The sequence below is a fragment of the Parus major genome, chromosome 3, assembly GCF_001522545.3.
Source record: "Parus major isolate Abel chromosome 3, Parus_major1.1, whole genome shotgun sequence".
Classification (NCBI taxonomy): domain Eukaryota; kingdom Metazoa; phylum Chordata; class Aves; order Passeriformes; family Paridae; genus Parus; species Parus major.
This window is the reverse complement of record NC_031770.1, coordinates 81,249,071-81,261,496: the sequence shown is the minus strand read 5'-3', so window position 1 is coordinate 81,261,496 and position 12,426 is coordinate 81,249,071. Positions and strand designations below refer to the sequence as shown.

General features: G+C 39.1%; 1 long non-coding RNA gene across 1 annotated transcript; it reads right to left on the bottom strand.

Annotated features, from left to right (window-relative positions):
• Positions 1 to 3,396: 3,396 nt before the first annotated feature.
• Positions 3,397 to 11,590, bottom strand: LOC117244161. Its single transcript, XR_004496725.1, has 4 exons — positions 11,553 to 11,590; positions 11,357 to 11,452; positions 3,911 to 4,009; positions 3,397 to 3,632 (listed from the first exon to the last, which is right to left on the bottom strand). It is a non-coding gene; the product is annotated as an uncharacterized LOC117244161 (long non-coding RNA).
• Between the last annotated feature and the right edge of the window lie 836 nt (positions 11,591 to 12,426).

Sequence of the window (12,426 nt, the reverse complement as noted above, 5' to 3'; positions counted from 1 at the left end):
AACTTTAGAGGAGTACATGTGACCCCACCCAAGCCATATTCAGTGTACCCTCAGCCGCTTGAAAACACAGCCACAGAAAAGCTAATTATGCAGTGCTAGGCCAGATTAATGTGTTACAACCCCAGGTAGCACTCCGAAGATTTAGCCTCTTGAGCTCTCAGGCAGTAATTTCCCTGAAGGAAACAGAACAATTGTGCCAGCTCCTGCAAGCCTTTCATCACTATCAACACACAGCAGCTCCAGTAGCATGCCAGAATCAGTCAGGGTCTTTAATACAAGAAGGAACCACAAGGGAGCATAAAACCTTACTGACCTTCCCTTTCCCTCTGTATTGTGGGATGGCAGCCTGAAGGAAGCTGAGGAGTAATGTGGTTTTACCAGAGACAGCCTGGCCTTGAAGAACACAGGGTAGGAGTCCTCCCAAGGTCTCTGCCACCCCTGTTCCCTATGATTGCTGATTGGTCAAATTAGAGCATTCCTAAATGGATGAGCCACTTCAGATTCTAACCTCTAACCAATTTAAAATGCATAAGAAAATTGTCTTAGCCTTTCCTCTCACTGAAGGATGTCTCCCACTTCAAAAAGATCTATTCACTTAGCACTGAGACGACATTCCTAATCCAAATTCAGACACTATATGGATTGTACTGTTTCCTTTAAAAAGTTTGCACTTTTCACTGAAAATTGGTATTATTTCTCATTTTCACAGCAATTTTTTTCTGAATCTCAAGGCCCTTGGCAAAGGTAAATAACTGCAAAATAAACCTTTTGAAGAGCACAGTTCTAGCATCTATGTGTTCTATGAGAAATTGCTTATGAATGTATAATTTAGGGCTTCAAGGAAAATTTTAAAGCTAGGTATAAATTAAGGACCTAATACTGTACTCACTGAAGTCTGTTAGAACATGACTGGACTCTAAATGACCACTGGAGGTTACTGTTTCCCCACAGAAATTCAATGAGTCAAGCATTATGCTAATTCTTTTCAATTATTAAATAGAGGCATCTTTAATATCAGTGACTGAAAATTGCTCCCACACATGGCAGGCTTTGTTAAGTATGTTCCAGGGTGGCAGAAATCAGGGGCAGGGGAAGGGTATTTGGATGTATGAGCATAGAGATGTGGTCAAAGAAAGATTTCTCGATGCTTATTATTATTATTAATTCTTGTTTGTATTACTTCAGGGCCTAGGAAACCAACATTTACTAGATTTCTGTTGTGTGAATAGCTCTACAGGCTGGACATTGGTTGTCCTGGCCACCCACAGCCTTAGCAAGAGACAACAGGCCCTCACAGGCAGGTAGGAACCCAGCAGACAGAATCAAACGCTGACACAGACAACAGCATCTACATGCCAGTGGCACATCATCATCAAGTCTTGGCAGGAATTACAGACACAGAAGGATATTTTAAGGCAAAATCCAAGGTGGGGGAACAATAAAGCTGTTTTGCACATATTTACAGAAGTTACTTTGCAGTGCATTGGGCAGCATGAGCTTTTTTGGTGTACTCCTGAAAAGAGACAAGCAAGTAATATTGATTTTCAGGGACCAGGGGCAGCAACCAACATCTTAAGAATGAATGAGAGCTGCCAAGCTGGTTCATATGACTGATTAACTGTTTGCACTTTTTAGCCACTGTGGGTACCATGTTTTATGCCTTAACACATCATTTCACCTTAAAGGTTGTACGAAGGTGTTTTTTTTAGGATAGATGTAGTATTATTGTCCTTTGTCCATATTACTTCTATATGGAGCTTGTAGTACAATTTTTTTTTCTGTGCAGCAGTGAAAAACTTTCTACTGTAAATTTGGGATAATAATTCCCTTTTTTGTGTCTTACTCATTCAAAGGCAAGTTCTGGGAGACAGGGGCTGCCTTTTAATTTCCATTTGCGCAATTCCAGTACAATAGATCTGGACAAGGGCCCCTAGAAACTCCTTCAGTACAAGTAGCAAAAACAGTAACAAGGTAATCTTAACCTCTCAAAATATCTTCAAAGAGTCAACACAAACTTTAATGTTTTAAGTCATGTCAGGAAGAGCCTAATGGCAGTTTACCCACAAGAACCTGATGTTCCTCACTATTGGCTGCCAGAGGCATCTAATGGCATGTTAGAGGCAGCACAACAAGAAAAGATCAATGTGACACAAAAAGAAAAAAAAAAACACCAGCCCAGTGGTGCGTGGAGAAAGCATTGTGAGGCTCAGGGGAAGCAGCTGCTTTGTCATCTGTAAGGCTCTATAAAATACCACAATCTGAATAGAATAGAAGAATTTTAAAAATAGTACTCCATTTTCCCTACTTTAAAAATTTGTCACCCCCATCATCTTCCCTTCTGCAAAGTTCTGCTCTCTCTCAAAGCCTTTTAACTTTAATATTTAAGTGACATATCACTTTTTTTTCCTCTTTCCTTTTATTTGGGGGGGTGGGGGAGGATTTGAATATTTTCCTTTGTTGGATTTATTTCTTCCAGTCCAAAGCTGGTTTTGAAATTCTAAGCAGGGTTGGAAGCTTTGGTAGAAATTCAACAACCTTCTGTTTATTAAAAAAAAAAAAAAATTAATCTGTGATTTAAATCTCTGTCACACTGTGAAAGGGCATTAACATACTCTTTTCAACTGTTTCATTGAAAGTTTTTCAGCAGGTAAAGCAGGACTAGGCACAAGAGAAACATCACCTTCAAAGGTGTTGGGTCTGGCTGTCTCTCAGATACATTCCCCCCAGCACAGACTGCCAACCTCAGTTGGGTAGAAGGACACAAAGTCGTTCTCTTTCCAGCTGTCACTTAGAGTTTGGGTGAGTCTGGAAGGCAACACCAACCATTACCTCTTAAACAGGTACTGGATAAACACTGTGGTTGGTGTGAGCCACATCTTAACCATTCTACCAGGGGTGGAAATGGTAATAGGTGGGTTCACATCTGAAGTAAATCACTGCTAGAGCAGCAAGAGTCCTCACCCAGAAATCAGGAAAAATTATCCTGATGCAATGAGCAGAGGAAAGGACTTGGGGAGCAAGCTGTCCCCACTGGCAAACAGCAAACAAATGTATACCAAGGAACACTTTTATTAGAGGCAGAGAAACAGGGCAACAACAAGTCATTCTCAAAGCACAACTGGAATTTATAGGTTTTTTTTTTCCAGAAAGAGAGCAGCCATGGCAGCTGGATGCCTTTCCCTTTCTCTGCCAGCGTTCACTGACCATGCAAGATTTTACAGCCTTTCAAGGCCCATCTCAGCTGAGCAGGTCAGCAGTGGGTGGCCCTGAGCCCTGCTCCATCACCCATCACCTCCCATCACTCCTCCTCCACAGCCATGCCCTTGTGTTACCCACACAGCACAGGGACAGCTCCAGCCCTCCTGCAGTCAGTTCTGCCTGCTGCTTTCTGAGGATCCCATAAAAGAAAGCAGATGTCACCCACCTCTGAGAGCAAAGGCAGATTTGCAAGTTGCCCAGGAAGCATGGGGACATGCTGATAGCTTTCCCATTTCTCAAGAAAAGTCACTTCTGGGTGTGGGTAAGAAGGAAATAGGCAGGGATGAGGGGAGGAAGAGTGTGTGGGAGTATGTTGGTCCCCTGACAGAAGTGCAAACAGGTCCAGCTGCTTAAGCACAGTCACGATGCTGAAACTTGAAAGGAAACAAGAAAACTGAATTAGTGCAATGCTGTTTCTGTTTCTGCAGGTCTGGGTGCTCTCAGGGAGTAAAAATATAGTCCACACAAAGCCTAAAAATCATTGTGCTCTATCAGGGGCAGAATAAAAAAAAAATAATTTAGGGCTTCCTTGTTTGCAATGGGAAAATCATTCCTCTCTTGTACTGCAAGTACATCTTGAAAAAAGTGATGATACTGAAAAAGCTCATGCAAAATTTTGGGGGAATAATTCCCAAGATCCTTAAATATTTACCTTATAGGACTCAGTTAACATCTTTGATGCAGAGGTACACAAGGTTGATGGAGAGAAGACCAGCAAGTTCTGAACCAGCCCTTGTAGAAATAGAATTCTCTAGAGCAAACAGCAAAATTATCCATAAAAATGACATTTCATTTAGTGTAAGTTTTGTAAGAATGCCTACTCTGTTCACAGAAATCTGCTCTTGGTTAGAAAGGCCACTTTTCAAATGAGTGACAGAAATTACCTGCCCTTCTCAGTGTCTAGCATTTACTTTTCTACCTTCATTTAGCTGCATTGATAGCAACACTAATTTAACTAAATTACTGCAGTCTGCTCAGGCAGAGACAGTTACACCAATAAAGAAGTGTTAATATATACATATATATATGTATGTGGTATCAGCTAATATATCAACATGGTGATTATACAGATTTAATGTATTTTTATTTCTCCTCCAATCACTGAGTAAAGTCTTCAGAATAGCTTTAGTAAGCACATACAGTAGTTGGCAAACTTTCATATCAGTTTGATAGGATTGATAAAATGGAGATTAAAAATTTCCTCTGGGCTACTGACAGCCAGAAAAGTTTTTAAGGTATAAGATGTTATTTTACTGGTGGATTTATTTCAGCTCTAAAGCTAGACAGATTTCAGACAGTGCACACTGACAAAATGACACATTCAGTGGTTCCACTTTGACTGTGACCATTACAATATTGCTTGATCCTGTCACTCTTATTCCAGAGATAATTCCTTTTTCTTTTTCCAAAGAGAACAAAAGAAAAGTGTGAGCCTGCCTTTTTATTCCACCTTCGGGCTGCACTAGGACAGGGCAAGTTGGCTCATGATGATGTGAAATAACCATTAAGTAGATGGATACATGGCAGCAGAACTGGCAATTATCAGTTGACAATGGAACTGTCAAGGGGTATGTAAGAAGGAAACATGTCTGGCTATGCAGAGTCCTTAGTAATCCATAACTTTTTATTGCCTCATCTCCAAATGGTTTAACTGGTGCTCAGTATCATACAAAACTAAGTTTACAATAGAGAAGCCATGAGTCAAAGCATTATTCAAAAATTTGGTTTTGAAATTTTTATAATATCTTGATAAATTATGCAGTTAATTTGGTTGTTTTTTCTTGAAAGTGACAGCACTGGCTGCTTGAAGCTCTGAGCATGCAGTAGCCATTCTCACAAAGAAGATAGGAGGAGCAGAGAGCACAACTCCTCCATTTCAGAGAATGCTGTTAACAGGTGCAATCAAAGACTCCTTTATGGAGCAGGAGAGATATTTTTCAATTAATGATTCCCACATTAACTTGTTAAAAATTGTTGTTAGGTTTTATTTGAGGAATAAAGTTAAAATACCTGTGTTCAAAGGATTTTGTTTTCAAATTTAAGCTAAACCATCATACATTTTTATCTGAGCTTGTGCTCTAAAGATTTTTAATCCAAATAATTTTTGAGATATTAATTTTGCACTGTGACCAAAAGAAACATTTTTAAGACTCGAATATACTCCCGCTTAAGGCTCATGGCTTTTTTTTTCCTCTCACAGCTGGGTTTTGAATAGTTTGATCTAATGGACATAGAAGTCACAGGAAGAGACAGCTTGCAGTGTGATATTTTGACATGGCGCCCTCTTTCTCCAAAATAAATAAAATTCAAAAATTCAGGGAGAAAACTCCAGCTATTTTTTTCTTACCAGCTTCAACCAGTGTTATTCATCCTTCCTTCCACTAACATATTCCCTGTTTCCTACCTCTTTTTTGATCTCTTGAAGTTTTCTAAAAAAGGTTGTCTACAAAAATACCTCATGAGAGAAGTCAAACATGTGAGTAAAAGATCAACTCAGCTCATTAATAATTTGTTTAGGAGAAGTCACCCTTCCCTTGCTGAATTATTGCCATGTGCTACAAAGTTACTGTAAATATCTTGAGACAGAAGAAAATAATTACTGTAGCATTTTAAAGCCTCAACACTTTATGAAAATTTTAGATATTAGATGTTATTAGTCCTACCAAGTCTGACACCATGGAAGCTGAAAGTTTGTCTAGTGAGAACCAAAGAAATACGTCCCCATAACTCTGATACAGTAAAGCTTTACTGCCACCTTTTTCCAAAGCACAAGTTAGGGACCCTGTTAAAGTAAGCATGTAAATTCATAGCTATCTTCACTTACGCTTTAACACATCCTTCCATTTGGAAGGCACTGGCAGACAGTAGATTTTAATCTGAGTTTTCCAGAAAGGTGATATCTACTCGATCTCTTTCGCTAGAGCTCTCAATGGAAATAGACATTATGTCAACAAAATCACTTATTTTTATCTTCGAATGATGTTTTGAAAAAGATGTGATGTTAAAGGTTTATTTCTTAGCTGAGAGAAAATGTAAGAAGGAATGGAACTATTATTCCATAGCCAATTTGAGTCTATATAATTTTACCTTCCTCTCTGGGTTATGAATTTCATTTCTGCTGCCAATAAATTTCAGGTTTATTGTGGTTGGTGTTGTGTACCTCAGCCCTGTTATGGCTGGTTATCTCATTCTCACAATCCATTTGATACAACCTAATCCATTAGTAGTCATTTTCCCTCTTAGGAGCACAGCCATTATTTCCTCTCTGATACGTGAACAGACATAAAAATAGCAGAGAAAAATCAGGTGACAGACTCCACATTGTAGATGCCATAGACAGAAGTTTTCTATGCAATAAGCAGCATCAACAAAACCTAAATTAATCATAACTGACAGTTCAATAAATATATAAAGAAATTAATAATTAAATAAATAAATAAAATACTCAAATGCACCAATGACATGCTGGGAGTAAAGAAGAACAGTTCAAAGTTTCTCTCAGGAAAGACAAATCCCTCACTCTGTAAGCAACAGAGATGATGAAACATGTCTCTGCTCTCTCTCTGGACTATCTGGTGCCTAAGCAACAGGATTTCTCATCAGTTTCCCCCATGATGGAGGATGAACCCTCTGCCTCCTCTACCAGCTATTTTCATATAGAGGTTTATTATTTTCTTTGGGGGTTTATCATCTTTCTTTTCTTTACATTTCTGGCAAACCTGATGAAATCAACTCATGTATCAAAATGTCTGGGGCCAGTGTTGGCAGGACTATGGACAACTAATCACCAGCACGTTTTCATATTTGCTCAAAAAAAAAAAAGCTCACATCCCATGGAAGTGGCAAGTGTAAGAAAAGGCCCCTACTTTAACTGCATGATTGCTGTCATGACAAAAAAGGTGCTCATAAATCCTGCCTTCAGCAGAACGAGCAGACATAGGTTAAGGTATAAAAGGCTAAATATGGGTCCAAGTGGATCTCCTGTCTTTGTCCACAGAAAGGAAGAAATGTGTTACTTGTAATCCATGTCCTCAGTGATAGGTTGGCACCTGCCTTATACCATCCTCAGCAAGTTATATAGATATTTACCTGTGAAACTCTGATCCCTAAAGCTGTACAGATGAGATCCTGCATATGAGATTAAAAAAACAAACCCTATTTAAAAGAAACAAACCAATTTTAAAAGGAATTCCTACCTGTCCCATCTATCTCTAACTAAAATTTATTAACTTGACATAAAAGTCAAATTTTTATCAGGGATTTGAAGACTGAACTAAACCAACTTTTCTTCTTGAGACACAATCCTATAAGAACAGTGCCACTGGACATACATGTACTCTGAAAGGGTTTTTACAGACCTAAGAAATCAGGCTTAGCAGAATGGTGTTTTCCTTCCTGAAGTACTTCAAAGCTTTGCCATGGATCCAGACTTGCTGATTTGCTGCAGGACTCGCATCAGTTCAGCCCTCTGTTTGTCAGGGCTGGCAGCACCAACCTCCTCAGGTCACTCCCATGACTGCAGCCTGCCTCATGTTATCCTGAAAAGCACTCCAAGAACATGCTGAGCAGGGGAATTATACTGCGTGGCCATGACTCATCTATGCACAACAGTTCTCCAGAAAACATGAGGCAAATATTGGAAGAGTGAGCCCTTGTGGGGTTGTGTACATGGCAAATCTCTCAAGCTTTACTTTCATCCCACTCTCAGTGCTGTGGGTCTCTGAACTTCATCAGAAAAAAAATGCTTATTAATGATTCAGCTCTGGGAACTCCAACAGATGTAAAGGAGAAAATGTACCCTTTGAAAAAGATCTGAAAGAAATCTTCTCTTTCAAATCTCTCCTCAAGACCTACCTCTGCTGTGACATCTATCAGCCAGGTAATGATCCTCACATGTTAACAGCAGTCAGGGACAACCCACACCTCTTATTAAAGGTGTTTTGCAATGACTCAAACACCATGCTGAGCCTACAGATAATTTATATCATCTTGTGGTTTCATTCCCACCTTCTTTCCTCCCTTATTGTCTCCTTCCTCATTAAATTTATTTGTTATATTCTTTACAAGGCCCTGTCCTAAATGTGTGTTTATATATGTATGTATATACATACTTGCCTTGCACTTCCACATATAACCTCTCCATTCTCAGAAAAATTACCTGGACCTTCCTACAACAGAGCTTCCACGCACAATGATTCACACTTTACATTTTTAAGCCTTAGAAATCAAAAGTAAACAAGGAAAAATAATCTTAAGACATTTTTTAGTATCTGACGAAGGGAATATTTTAGTTTTAAGTGACTTGAATTAGTACCTTTAAATTATTACATTATTTGAAAAATGAAATAGCAGGATCTAATAAGATCTTACATCTGTCAGAGAAACTCTTTAAGGAAAAGGTTCAAACACAAAATTCTTAAAAATTCTTAATGTTTTTCCCTTAATGTTTTTGGAAGTCACACAAAATAAAATTTAGAATGATATGTCATCATTCAATTTTAGCAGAATCACTGCTTGTTTTACTACCTTTATATATATTGTAGAATGGCTTACAATATGAAAGACATTTTATAATAAAGTGGTAGGTAAAGCATGACAAGTTAAGATAATGGTTTTAGTCTATTAGTGCTAGGGATGGGGATAGTTTGTTGCTATGGATGAAAATTTCTTCTTTGAATTTAGATGGAATTTTATCACCATGACTTTGTCCAGGCCACTGTTCTGGGACACAGAGCAGGGTCTCAGGCCTCAGTTTCATTATCTGGCTTGATGACTTGAATCAGTAACACTGGTGCATGGAAAAATTAAACATAAACAATAATGAAATACCAGCTCATTATCACATTTGGGACAGAAATCTTTCACACAAGTGGCCCCATGTATATATAGGACCCCAGTAAGGTCACCATATCTTTGAGAGCAGTTCTATTGATGACACAGCAAGCTTCCAGTTCACTCACAAGTGCACTGCACTACTCCACAGGCTACTCCCTACACAGAACCTACTGCAGTCAAGACCACAAGCTTCTTCTTTTGGATGTCCAGCTTCCCATGCTTCCTTAGAAGGCTGTCAGTGGCTTTTCTCCAGTGCATGAACACATCTCCTTTAGGACAGAGCAGCATGGCCTCAGCCCCATGAAGGCTTTAGGCTTGATAGACTCCTGATGGCAGTTTTGAACACAGTACTGCTTTCCCTCCCCACCTGAAAGCTCTTTAAAAGTGTTACATCCAGCTGAATGCTTCGTTACTGGCAGTTTTTTAACAAAAGCAGCCAAGTGAAGCTGAGATGTGTACAGTCTAGGGGTTACAGTAGAGATTTAGAAAGCCTCTGGAACAGCCTTCTCCTGCCCCCATACATTTCAGAAAAGCCTCCCTGCTCACCCCTTCCAAAGCCACCCTGGTATCCAAGGACTTAACCCACAAACCGGCAACCAGGAGGCAGGTAAAACTGATGCAATGATTTCATCCTATTCAGAAGTTCCCTGAAGAGGCCTGAATTCCATCATGTCTCAAAAAAACCAAAACAAAACAAACCCAAGTGAGTTTAACACTCTCCATACAGCAGGAAGCTGTCTCTAGAGGAGACACCTCTGGTCACTACTGCCCTGAGATTCCCAAACAGCATTTTCCTTATCAGATACAAGGAGTACTCTTGAAGTTCACCATTATCACAGTCCAGATGAGAGAGTATCAAGGTCAGAGACAGACAATTTGTAAAGCTAAGTTATGCTAAAGAGAACACCATACTGTATGTTAGATTATGCTAAAACCTTTGCTGCTGGAAGGCCTCTCAACATCTTACTGTGTCTCAGAAGTGATCTGAAGGTGAGAATTACTTGTCACATTTTGTAAACCAGGCAAATGAATCAGGTGTACACAATAAAATGGCTTTTTTATCAGAAGCCCTCAGCTGTCACTAAGACTGAGCAGCTGCTCAGAGGACATTAGTAGCTGCTGTGGCTGAGACATTGTCACTCTCAGCTCCTGTTTCAAGCCATTTGTGGTACTCTGGAAACCATAATCAAAACTCTGCAGAAATCATTGCAGTATACTCAAAGAAAAATTAAAAAAGGAAAGCTGCACCAAGTTGGTGATCTAAAATATATAAAAACTATAGAGATCAGGTTATTCTACTTGTTTACTTGCTTCTTGGATCATAGGGTGTATTTGCAGTCAAATCTCCTGGCTAAGTTGTGGATTTTCTTTAAAATGTGTCTCATCTTTCTGACTAAAATCTGAGCTGGTACCTTGGACACCTAAGCCATAAGCCAACCCAAAAGCCCCTTTCTGTCTCTAGTGACACACAAAATTTAAACCAGTAAGCTATTTACTATGTTTTCACACACACACTAAACATTTTGCATAATAGAAGAGTTCAAATACTCTGTTATAATACAGGAGAAAAATTCCTGACCAGAATTTAAACAAGCTCATTAAACCACACTTGATATACCTCCAAAACAAATCAAACCAAGGCATATTCCAAAATACATCCTTAAAAATCACTACAAACAACAGAAGTTACTTCAAAATAACATTATCTGTACATAAATCTATCCATCCATCCCATTACATATAACAGCATAGGCTCACCATCTTCATCCTTTCTTTGCTGTCTCCTAGAGTCTGGGGTCTGTTTTTTTTTAATAATCCACAGAAAGAGACAGAAGTTAGTGTCCTTCTAACTAGCAGGCTTTCTCCATAAATCCTTATGCATATAATTCACCTTTAGCACACCTTAAGTCTTTCTTTCATTGCCAAAAAAAAACCCAAACCAATAAACTGCCACTGTTCTATGAACAGATTTACCTGAGTGTGCCAAGCTTCCATTTTTTTATACTACCAGAAGGAGGAAGGCCATCAGACCACTTCAGAGGTGGTGAATGCCAAGCCAGGGCTGAGTTCCCCAAAGCCCCCCAAGCAAATCCCAGTCACTAATCTAGCTATCTTTTGTGCAGCTTATTTCACAAGGTATTTATTTGAGGGGTGAAAAATCACCTGTTAGCTTGCAAAAACTGAATATAGAAATCTAAAGGAAAGCATCCACCTAGACTCCCTAAAAAAAAAAAAAAAAAATAAAAAAGTAATAAACACCTACTATTTGGTGCAATGCAGTGTGTTCCAAGGGCAAGAACTTTTGTTCTTCAGAATTATTTTTATAATGTCACCTCTGCCAGGGATGATTTAAGAGCTTCTAGATAAGGAAATTAATTTCATCAGTGGCAGAAACATCACCTCAAGTCTCCCTTTAGCTTCTTGATGAATAAAACACTCTCCCCAGCCCTTTCTAGCACCTCACTGCTACATCCAGAAGCAGGACTTCAAAGCAAAAGGAAATTATTAGTATAAAAGCCATCTTTAAGAAATTAAGAGAGCAAACACAAGTGCAATGAGTACAGGTGAGTTGACTGAGCTTTAAGGAGCTTTAAAACTACCTTAAACCAGGTGTATCCAATCTACTCCTTCACATAGCTACCACTACATAGCAACACTGTGCCTCCTGCAAGTGAGAACAAATAGTACCTCACATTTGCAGAAAGTGAAGGCTGATGTAGCATTCCAGGTGTCTTACATGTAGGAATTGCTACTAGCCATTGCTACTAGCCATTGCCAATCCTAATTGCCATTATTACTTGCATGTAGGAATCCTCTCTCTTTAATTTATACCACTTGCAACAATAGATACAGCAGGGTATCATGTAAAAATATAAATAAAACTTCAATACAAATTTCCCGCTCTGTACAGGGAAGATTTCTGATAAGTCTCACCCACCAAGGCCTTCTTTTTCTTTATCTACCAGTTCTCCATAGTGAATGCCAATGACCAGGAAAAGGAATACAGGAGCTGGGAAATGATTTGCAATTCTCTCCTTCTGCCAACAAAAGTAGCTGCTAGAAGATGTCAATCTTTCTCCCTTGTAATCTTTCTTCACAGCTAGAGTAAGGAAAAAGCATACTACACATTCCCAGTCATGAGTCACCCAAAACAGCACTGTGCTGGGTGGTCACAGTCTGGGCTTGCATAAGTCCCTTGGACAGGAACAAGGATGAACCTGAATTGTCCTACATAAGTTACTTCAGTTCATCCCTGGATATTCTACATGTAATTTATTTTGACTATTGAGGTATTCTTTCCTATTCTACCAGGAGATTTTTACTCGGAGATGC